Source organism: Heliconius melpomene, chromosome 4, assembly GCF_056956725.1.
Source record: "Heliconius melpomene rosina isolate 202511_hmr_F chromosome 4, ASM5695672v1, whole genome shotgun sequence".
Classification (NCBI taxonomy): domain Eukaryota; kingdom Metazoa; phylum Arthropoda; class Insecta; order Lepidoptera; family Nymphalidae; genus Heliconius; species Heliconius melpomene.
The window spans coordinates 4,080,630-4,098,668 of NC_140392.1; the positions used below are offsets into that span (position 1 = coordinate 4,080,630).

Genomic DNA, 18,039 nt, shown 5'->3' on the forward strand with positions numbered 1-18,039 from the left:
CAAATTTATAATATAGGTATGGATTGTTTATTTTCTGATATGTATAAACAAAACAAAAACCACATACATTCCTTTGAAATTGTCGAACAATTAAAGCTATTAATCGTTGGCAATGTTCTTTTGCAAGTTATATTTATTGTGAACTCAAGTACATATTTGTCTTGAGACTATAAAAAGCGACGAGGGACACGCGGGACATCTGTTCAATGTTTTGTTTGTTTTCTATTTAAGTCTCGTTCAAAGTAAATATATGATTGTTTTTGTTTATAATTTAATATGGTCGTAATTGATTATTATCGATTATATGAGGTTAAGCTATAATAATTGATTTGTAGCAAATTAATGAAGATTTAATTTTATTAAGATTATTCATAGTTACCAATGTTCTTCCATCTTCTATATATATAAAATCGAAAGGTTACTTACTCATCACGAAATCTCAGAAATTACATGTGCTAGGAATCTCAAATTTTGCATAGGAGTTATTTATAGGACGTAGGTGCTCGCTAAGACGGGAAATTAAAATATTCGACTTCTAAGGAGCTGTTTTTGGGGTTGAAAGTTTGTATGAAACTTCGTTACTACACATGCTAGGAGTCGCAAATTTTGCTTGGACGTCACTTATAAGACGTAGGTACTCATGGAGACAGAAATTAATAACAACATAGTTCACGCGGGGGAAGCCGCGGGCGGGTCGCTAGTATTATATTTTTCTTCTATATATATTTATTTATTGTGCTGATTTCATATAATGACGCATAGTAATTATATTGGCTTCCTCTCAATACAAACATTCAGTGTTTGATCAACCGTCGGACAAGCACGATTGGGATATTATATATCGATCGCTTCTCCGCTCTAGTAAAAACAAACAGTAGTGTCCACGCACTCTCAAATTTTGGCGGAAAATGAAGAACAGAATGTCTTTAACACAGGTTTCTGTTTGAGTATTATATAATTTCTAAGTTATATTAATTATTTCTCAGTAAAATGGCAGAACCCTAAAAAAATACAGGATGGTTAAAGAATTACTATAGTGTATTCCCAGCTCGTGCGTCCGCGGTAGGTCGTACGCCGCCTTCATAATAAGTCCATTTGAATCTCCATCTTTTATTTGCTTTGCGGCTCGCTGTGTTGTTTTATATTATTTTGTAGCAACCGTCTCTCAGATTTCGTCTTTATCGTTATTGAAGAGGTCCTCACTTTATCTTTCTAATACTTTATGGTTTTTATTGTTTTGCTGTCGTTTATTATTATGTTGTTTTACGTTGTTATTTCCTTCGTTTGTTTAAGCTTTTATTATTTAATGTTTAATTAGAACTTCATCTCAGGCTTCTTGGCTTTGGTAACAAGGCAAAGCGCTGCCTTGAGATCCGCTACTCAACACGTAATGCCTCAGCCGGCGGAAAGTGGGGAATGTAATGTCTTAAGCACTAGGTTCCTTCTGCTTACCAAACTATGGTATTTTCATAATGAAACAAGTATCAGCATTAGCCGAAGAAAATCTAATTACCTTTCTTTACATTAAGAGTATTCCTTTATTTTCATATGCAGGATGCCTATAAAAGGGGGAAAATCTAGTGTTAAAACCCTCCGTTCTCATTCCCCGCCCAATTTTCAATACATTATCTGTTGTTTGACGCAAATCAACGCCGCGTTTTGTCTTTGACTCTTTTACTCAGAGAATAAAAATAAAATCCTTTCTCCGATTACATAACCCGATTAGATTTAATTTATGATTATTATCCATACTTTATGTTTATTTATCGAATATAGTAAAATATTAAATAGTACTTAGAAATGTCATTACTTTTCAAATACAATGTCTTAAATAAAAAGTATCTGTAAGTAAGTACTTTATTGTAAGAAATAACTATTAAATAAAATATATTTGAAATCTTATTACCATAATGGTTCATACATTAAAGAACAAGTCAAAAGAATGGCCATTTAATAGTGTTAAGAACAACAATGTTGTTTGTTTATACGACTTCAGTTGGAGACATCTCGTTTAGCTTTGATGACGTTCGAGATATCCGACTCGGGACTAAAGGGTTAGTTCTATTTTTATTGTTAGTACTATTCCTATAGTTTGTACGTCTAGAATTCTAGATTAGTTTATGGTGTGTTGTCAAATGTTATACTAAAACCATGATTCGGCATTTGGGCAAATTAAATAAGAATTAAGTTATTAAAACTAAATGTATTTTATTTTACATACAAAAAAGAGCAGCGTTTAATTCCGCCAGTCAACACACAATGCTTCCAGAATTTGGCGGAGAATAGAGAACGGAGTGTCTTAACACTAGGTTCACTCTGCCTACCCTGCTGTCTGGGATACAGTGTGAACCTGAAAAAAAATTAAGAAAACACTTAAGTCCGCACTCAAGACAAGCACATCGTAATCTCAGCACGTGAACACTAAAAAACACAAAATAAGCAACGGTATTACGGTCGAGGGAGATTTACGCTAGCGTTTTAATGTCTCGCTTGAGACGACACTTGCAATTTGTCTGTCGCTACGGGAATTATCAAGCTTGTTTGTCGAGTTTTTAAGGTATTCAGGAACACTGGTAAAGGCACTATTAGGAGTTCACTTAAGACCAGGGTGATGCTGTTCTACTGGGTAGATGTGGGTGTGGGTTCGACACGTGCTTCGGGGACTGAATTAATTTCTCTTTGATTGTAGCTCTGGCAACGTTGAGTATCGCCATTGAATACGCCATGTTTTGAAAGGAAAATTGGAGAACGGAGTGTATTGACTAAATTGTCGTGAAATTGGAAAAATAATATTTGTTGCCGTTTTGTTTTTTCTGACTTGAATTTGTAATAGGCATTAAGCGCAGAATATTCTGTACTAATAGCATAGAATATCTAATTAAGAAGTTTTTTAAAAGTGTTTAACAGTTTTCTATTATTAAATTTTTAATTAGAAATACTAATTCTTTAACAGTTTTAACTTTATCTATTCAACAAAATGATAATTAATCTGATTGGTCTGTGCCTTTGAATTATAAATTATGTTTTTTATACATGAAAACACTCCCGAAGTATTTTATCCCTTAAAGAAGAAATTTATTAAAATCGTCCCTTTGTGGTTGTTTGAGATTGAATGTGGCTTGAAATTTCGTTTGAATTTTACTTTAGTTTTAATTTTTTGTAATAAAATGCTTTTATAATAAGCCTTTCATAACTTTTGAACAATTAAAATAATTTAAATTAAAATACTTTTTAAAATAAACTAAACTTCTAAAGAATACTTTGCAAGTTCAATAAATGAATTAAGTAATTATAGTAGTTAAAAGTAATTTAGAAAATATAATAGAAGCACGATTTTTTTTCTCCGCTTTTAATCGATTCGTACAACGTGGTAATGGACGTGCAGAATTTTAAAGCGATCTATTTCTTTGGCAGCTGATGAAACGTAAATCCGGTTTTGAGTTTCACAAAAAAAGGTGACTAAGGCCTAACCGCAGACCCACCAACATTTTGAATCACGATTTTAAACAATCACTGATATGAATTACAAATTTTCTGACGTTGACGTGCTATAATTGAGAATAATTTGAAATGTTGCTTAAATTATATGAGGGGTGTAGGTTCAAATTGGCTATAATAATCTGACAAGAATATTTGAATCACCCATATGTCGTCGATATAGGTATATATACCTTTTCGTACGCAGCGCTTCCCCTCCACTTTCCTAATGCGAACGGCTAAGGAGTGGAACTCCCTGCCTGCTGAACTGTTCTCCCACAAGTATGCTCCACCTTCGTTCGGATCGTCACTTACCACCAGGTGATATAGCGGACAAATTCTTGCCTATCTACAATAAAAAAAAAATCAGCACCAATCTATACGGAATGGCAAAAGTATGGAGTTTCAATAACTGTCTATGCCAATTGAAAAAGAAACTGAGAATATAAGATGTAAAAATGAATCTTCAATTCAAAGACAAATACCGCCATTTAAACTTACAATGTAATGTAATAAAAGTCTCAATATTCTCTTGGTCAGCAAGCAGCAGCTTGGTAAAGTTTGAAAGTGCATCGTCCGCAAGAAAAGCGGTATTCATTGCAAAGTTTCCATTCACTATCTGGCTCAGCATCTTCCGCAGCATGAACTTGTGAACTTGCGATCCAAACGGATAGCCGCACAGCGACCATTATCGAAGAGACGGGAAGCCCGTTCAAATCCAACTCCAACTCTAGGCACGTCTCCTATAACTTCCCACCGGTCTAGATAAGGCAAACTTCGCAAATTGCAACCATTCCCAACTTCTGTTTGAGTTCTTATATGTGGAATACAAAACCAAATTTATATTCCAGTAATATCATGCAACTTTTCAAACTGTCTTTATTTCATTTTACGATCGTGTTACGTGTGCGGTGAACTCGTGCTGTGGATTTCGTTCTTACTATTAATTATTTAAGATAATGGATCAAACTTATGAGTTTAAGATTGGACCAGTTAATTATAGTGAATGGAATATTTTAATTTCTCAGCTCTGGTAACATAAGGCGCGCTATTGGATCTCAGCATTTAGGAATTTGGAGAAATTAGTGTCCTGAAACTACTCACTCCCTGCCTTCTGCTTTATGAAGGATAAACCGTGAATACATTTTATATGGGTAGGCAGATATGTTCAGTCAGCCAATAAAGTCATTCAACCTTAGCTAGAGTCGAATCAGAGCTTCTACCTGCTGTGGTACCTAGTGATGAAACACTCTACTTATATACTCCTTTTCTATGCTTTGCACATATGTTAGAAATATTACGTCGTGTGTTTAGGAACATAACTTCAAACTGGACTGCTGAATAATGTCAATTGATAATTTAATAAAATCCGTAAGTCCTGGACAACAGCAAATATTAAACTAAATAAAAAAAACATTTCAACAGAACTTGGGGCATTTCATACAAAAACTAACAATGAATAAATACAGTTGTAAAATAAAAGACATTGTGTAAACATTTTCGATCAACGCTATTGAAACTGAAACAAGAAGAAACATCAACATAATCAAAGCACTTTACAAAAATGAGGTATAAATTTTAAAATCCAAGCTTTCATTCGAGGAGATTGCGGGACGGCTGACAGGGCTCCCCAACAAACGGCCTCGCTCTCAGATAGGGGTGCTCGGGGTGCATTTTGCAGTTTCCAACACTATTTGTTCGGGTCTGAACTCAGTAAAGCCAAAATTATTCCCGACACGAATAGTAAAACGACACTTCAACAACCGGATAGAACGAATTTCGCTTTCGTCTCGCACTTAACTCACAATAATAAAAAGATTATTTGTGATGAATGAATGGTAAAGTCTATCGTTCTGTCAATTGAATGTCATTCTGATGAAGGGAACATACGTATGTTCAGTTTATACGTTTTGAGAAATATTGTTCCTTTTATATTTTATGATATTTCTTTTGGTTTTAGTCTGTCGTGGTGTAGTGGAAGAATGTTTATCGGTGGTTGTGGATGCAATTCCCATTCGGAAGCGTTTTTTAACAGATAAGCATTGAATGCTGAGTTATAGGCAAGTAAATTGCAATAACATTTGTAATTTTAAAGGAGAATATTAAGATAAAATTTTTTGTACGATAAATTGTCGAGGCTTCTTTGTAATAAAACTTTTTTGAAACATATTAAAACTAACTTTATAAGCAAATAATTCTGTATTCTTAAACTTCTGACACCCTTTTCGTTTAGTTTTGTCAGTAATAATATTAAATATATATTTAGACACCTTAAATAAAATATCTCGCAAAATCTTTACAAAACGAATATAAAAGCTATTTGTATGAATTGTGATGGAATTTGAATGAAAATAAATATAAACATAATTTTTTAATAGGTAAGAAATTATACCGTGGAAATTAATTAGACGCAAAGGGGAACAAATTCATTTCCGCAAGCTTTTGACCCTAAGTCGTTGAACACGTGCTTGCGATAACTAAGTTCCGAGGTTATTAGGAACTTGCCCCAATTACAAGTTAACATTTAGAATGGCGAGAAGTTTAACTTGGAACGTTATAATTGTGTTGGAATTCAGTCAGTTTTATTATTAAACTTTAATATTTTGTTTCATTTGATGTCTGTATTCCAACAAATTAGATATTATTTTAATGAGAAGGAAGTTAGTTATACTTCCTGGAATGGGATATATTAGTCAGTTATATTAAACTTGTATTTATTTATTCAGCTTCACGCTTTTTCTCGCATACAGCAGGATAGGCAGAGGGAACCGAGCAGAGGGAAAATGTGTTAAGACATTCTGTTCCACATATATTTTATTTGAATTTTATTTAAACTGTGTTTTATTTGAATTTCAAAATTATCATTCGCTGTGAGTAATACATTTATTATTTAAAGTCAATCCATTAAAGTTTAACATATAAACAGATTTTGTTATTATTGGATTAAATGGAAATATATTATATCTCCCTATAGGAGATATTTTTGGATATTTAAATAGCAAATAATATACACGATTTATTTGTATATTTAAAAGGCTAACATGCTGTATCCCGCCTGTAGCAGGGTAGGTAGAGGGAGACTAGAGTTACAATGTGAGTTCTGGAGGCATTGCCAGTTGAGGAACGCAAACTCAAAGCCGCGCTTCGCTTCCACACTAGAGCGAAGAAATGAAAATATTAATTATTTTATTCTTACAGTGGGAATCGAACGTTAACCTATCGCGACAGACAAAAGCTTGTGCCACGTCGGTCTCATTATATTTAAATAACATTTAAAAAAAATGTTACTATGTTTAAATTTAAAAAATCCTTTTATAAAATAGACACAAAACACTTGTGTATGTATGTATGTCTTATATTATGTATCTACTTACCTCTAGAAACCGACTAGAAAACAAGAGTAGAGTATAATATCTTTCATACAAATACATATTCGACCTAAATCTCGCTAGCGTTCTCCTAATGCTTATTTACCTGTCTTTTAAATATACCGTGTTGGTAAATTAAACGGTGTACTCGTACGAGGCCGTCTAATTTGCATTTATATTAGAAATGATATCTTCCACCCGTATGAGCCGCTTAATAAAATTGATGTAAATAGAAAAATATTTAAATGTGCATCGAGGCCAGTTGTGGCGCAATGAACGCGACTGGTTGTGGGTTCGATTATGACTCCAGGAAATTAAATATTTGATATTTTCATTTCTTCGCTCGTGTTTCGGCTAAACAGTGTCGCCGCTAAACATACAATGAATGCCTCCAGAATTCGCCGGAAAATGGCGAGCGGAGTGTCTTAGCACTAGGCTTCATTGAACCCTGCTGTAAAAAAAATTTACGCCTTTTTTATTGAGATAGAATTTTGGGTCTAAAAACATATCAATTATGAAATTAAAATATTGAACATAGTGGTTAAATCTCCATTTTATTCTTATGCATTTCAGGACCAGCATCGTTAATTGCATGGGAATAGAATGGCTTTGTATATATTACACCAACGATGTACGTAAAAAATGAATTCGCGGTGTAACCGAGCTAGAAATAATCCTTCTTTTTTTGAAGTCGGTTAAAAAGGGCAGATGACGATGACTGGTTAATTATTGGCCCCGACACTTGGCTCTAAACAAGTTTAAGGGGGGGGTAGGGTTTTGAAGGCAGAAAAAAACAGGTTTTTACAGATTTTTTTTTGGGCGTACGGTGAAAGTAAATTTATTTCTGATTATTGCACATTAAAGAGTAGTAATTGAACTATATTCTGTGAAATATTGGTTGAAAAATATTGAAAATTGAACGAATGGCAGCAATTTTTCGCAGGCGCCTCAGAAAAAATACATTTTGCGGTGCACGTCATACCTCAGCACTGGATCATCTGAAATGAAATAACCAAAGTTTTTCTTTTAATTTTTATGTCCCTCTAGGTATCTCTGTCGAGTTTTTCCATTTTATTAAAATTTTTGAACTTTTTACAAGACTTGAAAGTGAAAATACCGATTTTTGGCCTAAATTCATGACTATTGTTGTTAATAATAAAAAAAATAAAATCAAAAACGAAAAAATCTCAACAGGGTTACCTCATAAATTATGTAAGGAAATACTGTAAAAAATTTGAGAACGATCGGTTGAATAGATTTTGAGATACAGAGGGCACCGACTCAAAAAACATCGATTTGAGAAAAACGCGTTTAAAGTTTTTCGTAGCGAAAAGACCCTGATAAAACTTAGTAAGCTATTTATTTTTTATTTTACTCACATAGAATCATCAATGCCGGGACCATAGAGTATAGAACTTTCGTCAAGAATGTCCAAAGCATCTTTTTGATCAAGTCTGCGGCGAATTCTATCATTTTTAGCGGTTTCAGCTGCTCGCTCATCTGCTCTGTTCATTCGAATATCGTCGGTTAGAAGCGCCCATCCATGACAACTTGGACCAGTACTGATTCGCATCTCTTCTAGGAAGGTTTCATAAGCTTTACAGCGTTTCATCGTTTCTTCGTTTATGCGGAGGAACTATTTTTTTAGCTTGATACAACTTTTTACCAGTCTCCTTTCTACACTCTCTGGAAACTTTTCTCGGCATTTTGCGAACAACAAAAATATCACAACGAAATAGAGTAAGAAAATACATCACGACTGTTACACTCCGTGCCTGCTTCGAAAATGAAGCAACACCAGGTACCGTTACAACGACCCTGTCTAAGACGTTTCTGTACATGCTTAGGGACAATAACAAAAGAGATTGAGCGGTTACAGCTCAGGTAGTCATTCGAGACACACATACTTCCAAAGCTATATCTTTGTGAGTTTTGCTCCGATAGACTTCCTATTAACAGACAACATTCTTGAGTTACCATACTTTCATAATATGCAATAAAAAAAAATCACTTTTTTTGAACCCTCAAAACCCTACCACCCCCTTAAGTTGGCTGACGTTGAGGATAGCGTCGCTGCGGGAATGCGCTGAATTAAAAGTGGAAATGTAGGGAAATTGGATTCCAACAAGGAAATTCTTGTTTTAAAGTTCAATTTCCAATTGAATGTTTTGTGAGCTGTTTTTTTTTTCTCACACTTTATCCCGCAGAGTAGTGTTAAGATGCTCGAGCCGAATTTTTGAGGCTTATAAAGTTTATAGAACGATTAATGCAACATTTTGTGAGGAATTTTAATGAAAATAAAAAAAACGCAGCAATATAAAACTGCCAAATTCTTGAAATTTTAGCGGAACTCAACGCCGCGCTTTGCCTCGACAACAGTGCGAAGAAATGAAAACATTAAATATGTCATTGCCTCGAGTGAGAGACGCTGGCCTCAACTAAAACAGGACTGGTGAGGCCAGTAGAAAGCCAGAACAAAAGATAACACAAAATTATTAATAACACCATTATAGAAAAACAACCACAACCCCGAACGTCCTCCTTACATCAAGGTTCACTTCCCTTTGAACAGATGTAAGATCGTAACGGTAGAGCGGTACTAACGAACTTCTGTCAAGACCGTCAAAGGCAGCCTAGCTGAGCGTGGAAAGGTAACCGAAGCCTTTGAAACATTAGCACCGGAGAGGACTTTGTACGAGCATCTCATCTGGTTTGTGATATATGAAAGAAATCATTGTAGTGCTGACGTTTTTAAATTATTGTCAAAATAAATTTATAATACTTTTTTTATTTTTATAAAATTATAAAAAAACTTTAATACTAAAAAATAAACATTTTTATTATATTTCAAAGTATATAATACCCTACAACAAGTTTCAAAGGAATATTCATACTCTACATAAATTGCAAAAAGGTAACGACCTACATTTTACGTAAAGTGCTTAGGTATTCTTTTTTATGGTAAAGTCGTTTACCTCCTTTTAACGAAACGAGAAAAGGTTATATTTTGAAGGTCGGTCATCACTGCCCCGGGTGTTTCTTATCGCCAGCGCTGATAAGAACACTTGACGGGTCCATCAAATTAGGCTTTTACGACACTATTTATTATATCTATCTATCTATCACTCAGAAAAGACTTTTTTTTTGGGACTCGACTAAGGTATTATTGTATTTTATTACTGTTCTTAGTTTATTGTAGGAAAAATGTATTTGAAGGTTTTACTTATACACCTAGTACTGGCAGATATAATAAAAAATATGAACATCTATACTTGTAATAAATAAGATTGGTGCATGTAAAACAAAGATATATATAAAAAATTTTATTAGCAGAAATGATTGATAATTTTTTTGTGTATTTGTCGTAACCTATATAATTGTAGTTTTCACCATTGTATTTTGGGAAGCTTCCCTCAACATTAGGCCTTTGTTTTACTTCATCTTATAAATATAAAAGCTATGCCATTTTAAACAAATAACAGTTATTTGATAAAACTGCTATAAATAACTGTTTTATTGCATTAGCGAAATCTTTACTTTTCAACATAGATATTGCTTTTAGAACTATACTATTATTAGAAAACGTAATTATTGCGGATTAGTAAATTATTATTTATGTAGTTCAAGCGGGCGAAGCCGCGGGCGGGTCGCTAGTATTAAAAGAGATATTTGACTGAGATGCAGTAACTGCCTTGCAGAGGTCCGCCGTCGGTATAACGGCGCACCGCGCATTGCATTCCACTTCCGCGACATTGTGAGTGCCTATATGGAAACTTGCCAAGCGGCAAGGCCACGGCTATTCCGATCTCCACTCGGCTAAGATTTGATTAGATTCGCAATTTTTTTTTATCTTTTCACATAATAGAAAATATTTGACCTTTGATGTTCTTTTATAAGGCGTTGTTCGTTCGATTTATATTGAATGAAAAATTTTAATTTCCATTTTTATTTTAAATTACATTTTATAAAACAATGTATTTAGAAATTAAACCTCTTTAAACACTTAAAATTACCTACAAACATTATTATGAACTATTATTCGTTTACCGTACTAAATAATCGTGTTTTAAAATTAAAATTGACCGGGGTGATTAGATACACTATCAATATTTAAATTTATGTAATTATTGATAGTGTATCTAATCACCCCGGTCAATTACAAAACAAATAACTCCAAGAACTCAAACAATGATAATTATAATATAGCCTATCTATATATACAATTATACATAGATTTTAGAGAAGCAATTCAATTAGAGCGCCTTCTATAGACGTCCAATGTTTGTTTGATTAACGGTGATCGATAGCATTGAAGCTCTGAGAGGATTGCTCTCAATGATATAGAAAAATAATTAACTTGATTGGAAATCGAATACACTACCATCAGTATACCCTTGTATACCGCATAAAAGAGGGTAGGCAGAGGGAACCTAGAGTTAAGATACTAAGACACTCTGTTCCCCATTTTTCGCCCAATTTATTGAGGCATTGCATGTTGAGTGGCGGAACTCAACGCCGGACGCTCAATAACGAACAATATATTAGATTATAATATTAAATTTATTTTCCCAAATTATATTTTAATATTCCAGTGGCCCATGGCAATTTATTCCAGTCTAATAAACGAAACGAATACTTTAGGGACGTTTGGGCCTATCGGTACAGAACAGCTTATTAAGTGGTTTAGCTTAAAGCTATTATAAAATGAAACCGTTCCTCTATTTACTATTTCCCTGCATTGACATAAATTTAGATAATATAATAGAAATTAATAATAGAAAGAAATATTATTAAATTGTATTTTGTCTTTCATATTGAGGCCAGTAGTGGAGCAGGGGCACAAAGTTTGTGACCGACTGTGAACATAACTAGTTGTAGCTTCGATCAAATATTTAAATGAAATATTACTAGATTAACACTAGATTCCTTATGCCTTTCCTGCTGTGTGCGGGTTACAGCGTGAAGCTGCTTAATAAATTTAAATAAAACAATATAAAAGAAAAGAAACATTTAAATAATATCTTATCTTTCATATATAAAGGTAACACATGTACTCACATTACTAATATAAGAATATGAAACATACGAATGCCCGTAAACTATGGTGAGGGCACTTCTAACGCAATATTCGGGGCTGTTACAGTGGCAATATAAAACGTGTGGTTGGGGGCTTTTATTCGTGCTGTGTACGCAGTGTAACGTAATAACTGCCACCTGCGACGTCTCTTTACTCCCAAATAGTATAAGTAATAATACTATAAGTTTTGATTGTCTTGGCATATTTGAGGTAATTTCGACTGTAGTAAAACAAAAATTTAAATCAGCTTCACGCTGTATCCCGCACACAGCAGGTTAGGTCGACTGTACATGATTGTTATCTTTATATGGAACCATTTGAAAATATATTCTTTGATAAAATACTATAGCTTCTTTCGTCTAATATGTAAAATTTCTCAATAAATGAATAATATGAAATGTGTAATCTATGTCTAATCTCTTAAAAAAAATATGTATGTATAAAGATAAAAAAAAAAAATTTCATCTTTAGCTTCTATATATAGAGACTCTTAAAAAAACACCATTACACTTATGAGACTCAAATATCCGTACGAATGTTGTTCTAATGTCATTAAAATCGTACCAGTAATATAAGGCTAACCGCAAAGACGTACAAGATTAACTTATTCAATGCCACGTGATTCACGTATTATTCGAGTTATTATGTTTTAGTATCGTTTATGTCACCGACCTCTTAATAACATGTTGTTGTGTCATTGTGAAATAAGACCTGAAATGCATAAAACATCAATTATTTAAGATAAGAGTGCATAAATTTAAAATATATTTTAATTGTGTACTAAATATTGTAAGATTTAGCTGATTACTTAGGAATAGCCAATTTTTTTTTATTCCGTATATAGGAAGAGTATATAGAAACTTCTGAGATTTAGTGTTAAAACATTCTGTTCCCATTAACACACTTCCGATCCCACTTTCCATCAAATTCTGGAGGCTTTGCGTGTTGAAGTTGCGGAATTCAATACTGTGCTTTGTCTCGTTACCAGAACAAGAAAATACTAATATTTAATTTCCTCGAGTAGGAATGGAACTAAATAATCAAAGTATACAAAAATATGAAATTTAGCTTCTCAAGGATTTTTTTTACACAAAACTCAAGAAGTATAAATATATAGTCAATAATAGTAATTTATTTACAGTATTTTTATTTTATTATAATTGCACACTCCCATATAAAAATCATTCTTGTAACACGTAAAGTCTGCAAACTGATGTTGGATATGTGCCAATTCGTTCTTAAATGTGCTATCGTCGATTCAAGACGTATCGCATCGGCAAAGTGAAGAAATAAAAAAAGAAGCCAAATAAGAAGCTTTATTGCGAACAAAATTGCCGAAACGACACCATTTTTCTTACTTTCGACGACGTATGCAAAATTAAACTCCTGATTCCTTGACACATAGTAGCTATTCCCCAAAAAAATCCACAATTACTCTTAATGGAGAACGATTTTATAACGACAACGTTCGGTTAAATATTTTTCTGTTAAAGCTTCTTTCATTTTAAGATACTATAATTTTATTGCTGACAAATCCTAAGCTTAATTTTAAAGGGCAAATATCTTCTCTTTGAATAATTTCTCCTCCAAATCGTGATTCCATTAAACATGGTTGTCTTATGGGCGTGTCCGGTCTCAATAACATCGTCATCACAATCGTTGGGTGGAATATGGAGATGAGTTTGGGAAGCTCCATTATTTCTGGGTCAATGTTTTTTCGATAGGGATAGGTCTTCGGCGATAATGTTTGAATCTTTTTCCAAATCATTTCCGTAGACGAGATGGATAGCCTTAATATGAGAATTGCTCTAGAATTTGCTATATGAAGTAACTTTTTTTTTCGCTTATGGATTTCTAATGGAATCTATATTCCACCTCTATAGGTCAGGTATAAATGGGTCAATAATATCATTGTTATCGTATGATTATAATATACATCGATAGAACAAGAATATATATGAAATAATAGAGATATTGTTTTCATATTCACCTTTCATAGCTTCATTTGCTCATTTTGTTGGAACTAGAAAATATTATCTTTATTACTCTTTAATGTGATAGAACGTTGAAAGATTTATAGCAGAGTATCGTTAAAATTTAATCTCGTTGTTTTTAACATTTTTAAAGTCTTAAACACTTAGGAAACGTATAAAAATTTGAACGTAGCGGGATTTGAACTTGCGCTTCTTGGAAATCGTCCAAGTTCTCTGACCACAAAACCATACGTTCCCAGAATGTTTCTAAGGGGCGCGTTTAAAATTTTTATACATTTCTATATAAGTATAATACCGTTGACTGATTTTTCCTCAGTGTTCAGCTCGTGACGATCTTAAAAGCTTTGTTTTCATTAAATTCACGCGCTGCCGCAAAAACGGGGCAAAGATTTACCGCAAAGACCGCCACAAAAAGTGTTCTACGGCAAAAAGATCATTACCAAGACTTTCAAAGCTAAAACGACAAAAACTTGTCAGGATATTGGTGTGAACTAATTTATGTCTAAATTAATTTTGCAGCAAAATAGTGATTTTAGCCGCATTATAGACGAAAATTTAAATATTCATTTATTTTGATTATGTGAATTAAGATTTTTGTTTGTAGGTATAAGAAAATAATTTAGCTAAAAAATTGATAGATTTGAGTTTTACTTAATGCAATATCTACTTCTTCAAAATTAACTATATAACCAAAAATATCTTTATATTAAACATTAACGGGTTCCCCGATATTAACGCATGCCTATAACAATAAATTTTAATAACGAAAATCGTTACGTTTACTACCTTGAAAATAAGCTGGAGAAAATGATGGTCCAAAATTACCAACATCTCTTCTGTTTGATTAAAATTTTGAACCATTTTGAACAACCCGCCTTCGTAATGTGCACTTAAAACTGCATTTCTCTGCACTGTTATATCATAAAAAGAGAATTAGAAATTTGTTCATTTCGTTCAAATGTATTTTAATTATACTTTTATCCTTTAAGTTGTTGTTATGAAACTCATTTCGGACCGCTGCTTAAAATAACAGGCTTTACAGGCGAAAATCCAAATTACCTCCATTTACGCTTTTGAGATGGTTTAATTAAAGAGAACTAAGATTTTAATATAACACGTACAATGTCTATCCGTGTTATTATTAAACAGAAATAGGTTAGGTTTAATTTTGCTTTAGTTTTTGAAGCTAACTTTAATGCAAATTCAACAAGAACAGCTTTTATGATAAAATATATCCATTCCTAATACTTCATATTCAAATGCCAATAAGCTTTCGCCACTCAACACCTTATGTCTCGAATTAGGGCGGAAAACGGAGAAAAGAGAGTTTTGACATTCAGAGTTTCAGTGAGATAAAATATTGAGTAAGAAATAGAATTCCCATTCTTGTAGGTAACTTCCCAGTTCGCACAGTAATAAAACAAGAGCGATATATTTTATTCCAGTTCCGTTAGCAATCAATATATACAATGGGTGTGTGGCGTCAGGAACACGTGCCACACTTTACTATTTTGTTCATGTATTTTTTTACTAAAACATATCTTTTTCCTATATAAAAGTCATTGATAGAATAAGGCTGCCTTGACCGCATAGTTGACCGACCGTGGCCGAGGAAATGTAATACTTTATGCAGATTCTCATATTCATATGATACTAGCGACCCGCTTGCGGCTTCGTCCGCTTGAACTACAATATTATTTATTTTCTGATCTGAATTACTTTCGCAATCTAATAGCATTATCATATTAAAGACAATTTCCATACAATGAAATCTAAAGTTTCAGCTAATTCTAGCATTATGGTCGCATGCAATATTCTTCATTGATATATTTTTTTTATTTTTGTACTGGTTTTAATAAAACGTACACTAAATGGTAAAGGAAGTTTGCCAAAATACACTAGTGAAAAGCACACTTAAATCGGTTCAGCCGATTCTGAGATTAACATAAACAAACGCACAGACAAAGAAGACAATCTGACAAACACTGAAATCGTTGTTTTAGGATCTATTACATCAATAAATGGCGCCAATAATATTTTTCTCATATATCTTGATGTACAGACAGAGATGATTAATAGTTTTATTATATGTATGGATTTAAATAATGTTTACAGTTAATACTGGGAATGCAAACTAGAATAAGAATATTTCAAATGGTATGGTCGTTCGTAGATAAGTTATTTATTTTTAGAATATGATGAGATTGCATTTCCTTTTTGTACTTAAAGTGCTCTTATAAGTTTTAGTCGAGTGTAATAGTTTTAAGAGTATATTGTTAAATATCTATATTCTATACTAATAATAACATTCGTTTCGTTACTGGTCTCGGTTCGGTTTCGGTGTCTGTACATGGAAGACATATGGGAAAAATAGTTTTTGGCATTTAACAACAATGATTTTTTAATATTTGGTCTGTTTGTCGGTTTGTTGTCTGTGCGTTTGAGCACACTAATCTCTATAACAGCTTAACGGATTTAAATGCAGTTTTCACTATTTGATTTTGGCAAACATCTCTAACATTTAGTGTTTTGTTTCAATAGATTCATAAATAATAAAGTTATAACAATATGAAGTATTTGGAAAACTATGTTAACTAATTTATTGAATTATCTGACATGAACTAATCTAGGTTAGTAAATAAATAATTGTTAAATTAAAGCAGGCGAAGCCGCAAGCGGGTCGCTAGTAAAATAAAATAAATAAAACACTACTAAGTACTGCTCCAAATACCCATAAATAAAAAACCCATTTTTTATTCACACGTTATATACACTAGCCTGTAAAGGATGAGTCTTTACAGCGAAGTTATTAGCGACGCGAAAGTAGGATTGTAGAGAACGTTGGAAAATGAGTCATGAATTCAAAATTTTTCTTCCGCTCATTTTCAACGTGTAAAAGACAGTGTCAATGAAAAAAGCATGCAAAAATCCTGTCTGAAATAAATTGTTCAAAGGTTGCAATTACTAAAAGAAATATAAAAGTTTATAATATCTATTTTGTTATTTTCAAATAAAATATAAAAAGAATTTATAAATATAATGCTAGATTAGTTTAGAGATTTCTACGTAGAGACGTGGAGGCGTGGACGGTTGTGGGTTCGATTCCCATTTGGGGAAAAAAAATATTATTTATTAATATGTTCATTTCTACGGTCTGCTTACTAGGCAAAGCGAGACGTTGATTTCCGCCATTAATCGTAATGCCTTTAAAATTCGGCGACATCTGGGTGACGGAGTATCCTAACACTAAGTTTTCTCTGCATACACTGCTATATGCGGGAAAGTGTGAAGCTGAAAAAACATTTCATCATTCTTTATTTATTAAAAAAATATGTTTATGTACGTTCGTGATTCGCATTATCAGGTTAAGTTAAATAGCAATTAGTAGTCTTTTGAATTAATAAATTTAATACTAGGATGACATCAAATAATCAATTTATATAAAACACGTACTTAGATATAAAATAAAATTTAAATAATTTTCACTTATGAATTCTGAACTAAACCATTTGACAAATGTACCTAGAGTAGGTATATAAATATTCTAAATCACAGATTTTATATTAAAAAACTTTCTCAAAAGGCCTTTGAAGTCTGCCAAATATCAGATCTGAATACATTCCACCATTATGATTACATTCCATTTTATTATTCATCAAAAACGTCGTCGCTAAACGTGCTTTAAATTTTAACTTGTCCCGAAAAGTAATTATGAAACCGTTCCAAACATCCAAGCATATGTAAATTGGCTAATAAAGCCAGTGACGATGTCGGGCCGTGTTTAACGTTGGAAGTCCTCAAAAGTTCCTGAATTATCGCCTAAAAAGTGGTACAAAACCTGCCATTATTCAGGGAATGAGCTATAACTCTGGGAACACCTGTTCGCGCTACAAACTAAATCCGAATCGATTGGTGAATTGGAAACCGTCTTTGTTGATTTAATATTTCTCTTTGATTTTGTAATCATTGTTGCTGAATTCGAGTTAGGTTTTTACTTCATTATATTAACAGTTTTTAGTGTATTTGTATTTTTTTGGAATAACTCAGTTAAACGTATAAATTATTTCTTTGTGAGTTCTTGGCTCTTAGTTTAAATATTAATTATAAAGAAAACTCAACACTA

General features: G+C 32.8%; 1 protein-coding gene and 1 long non-coding RNA gene across 5 annotated transcripts in view; one reads left to right on the plus strand and one right to left on the minus strand.

Annotated features, from left to right (window-relative positions):
* The window catches only part of Fur1 (Furin-like protease 1), a 157,911-nt gene that overhangs the window by 17,359 nt on the left and 122,513 nt on the right, over positions 1 to 18,039 (plus strand). The window lies entirely within an intron of this gene.
* Positions 7,609 to 8,611, minus strand: LOC146539491 (uncharacterized). Its single transcript, XR_014877966.1, has 2 exons — positions 8,225 to 8,611; positions 7,609 to 7,843 (listed from the first exon to the last, which is right to left on the minus strand). It is a non-coding gene; the product is annotated as an uncharacterized LOC146539491 (long non-coding RNA).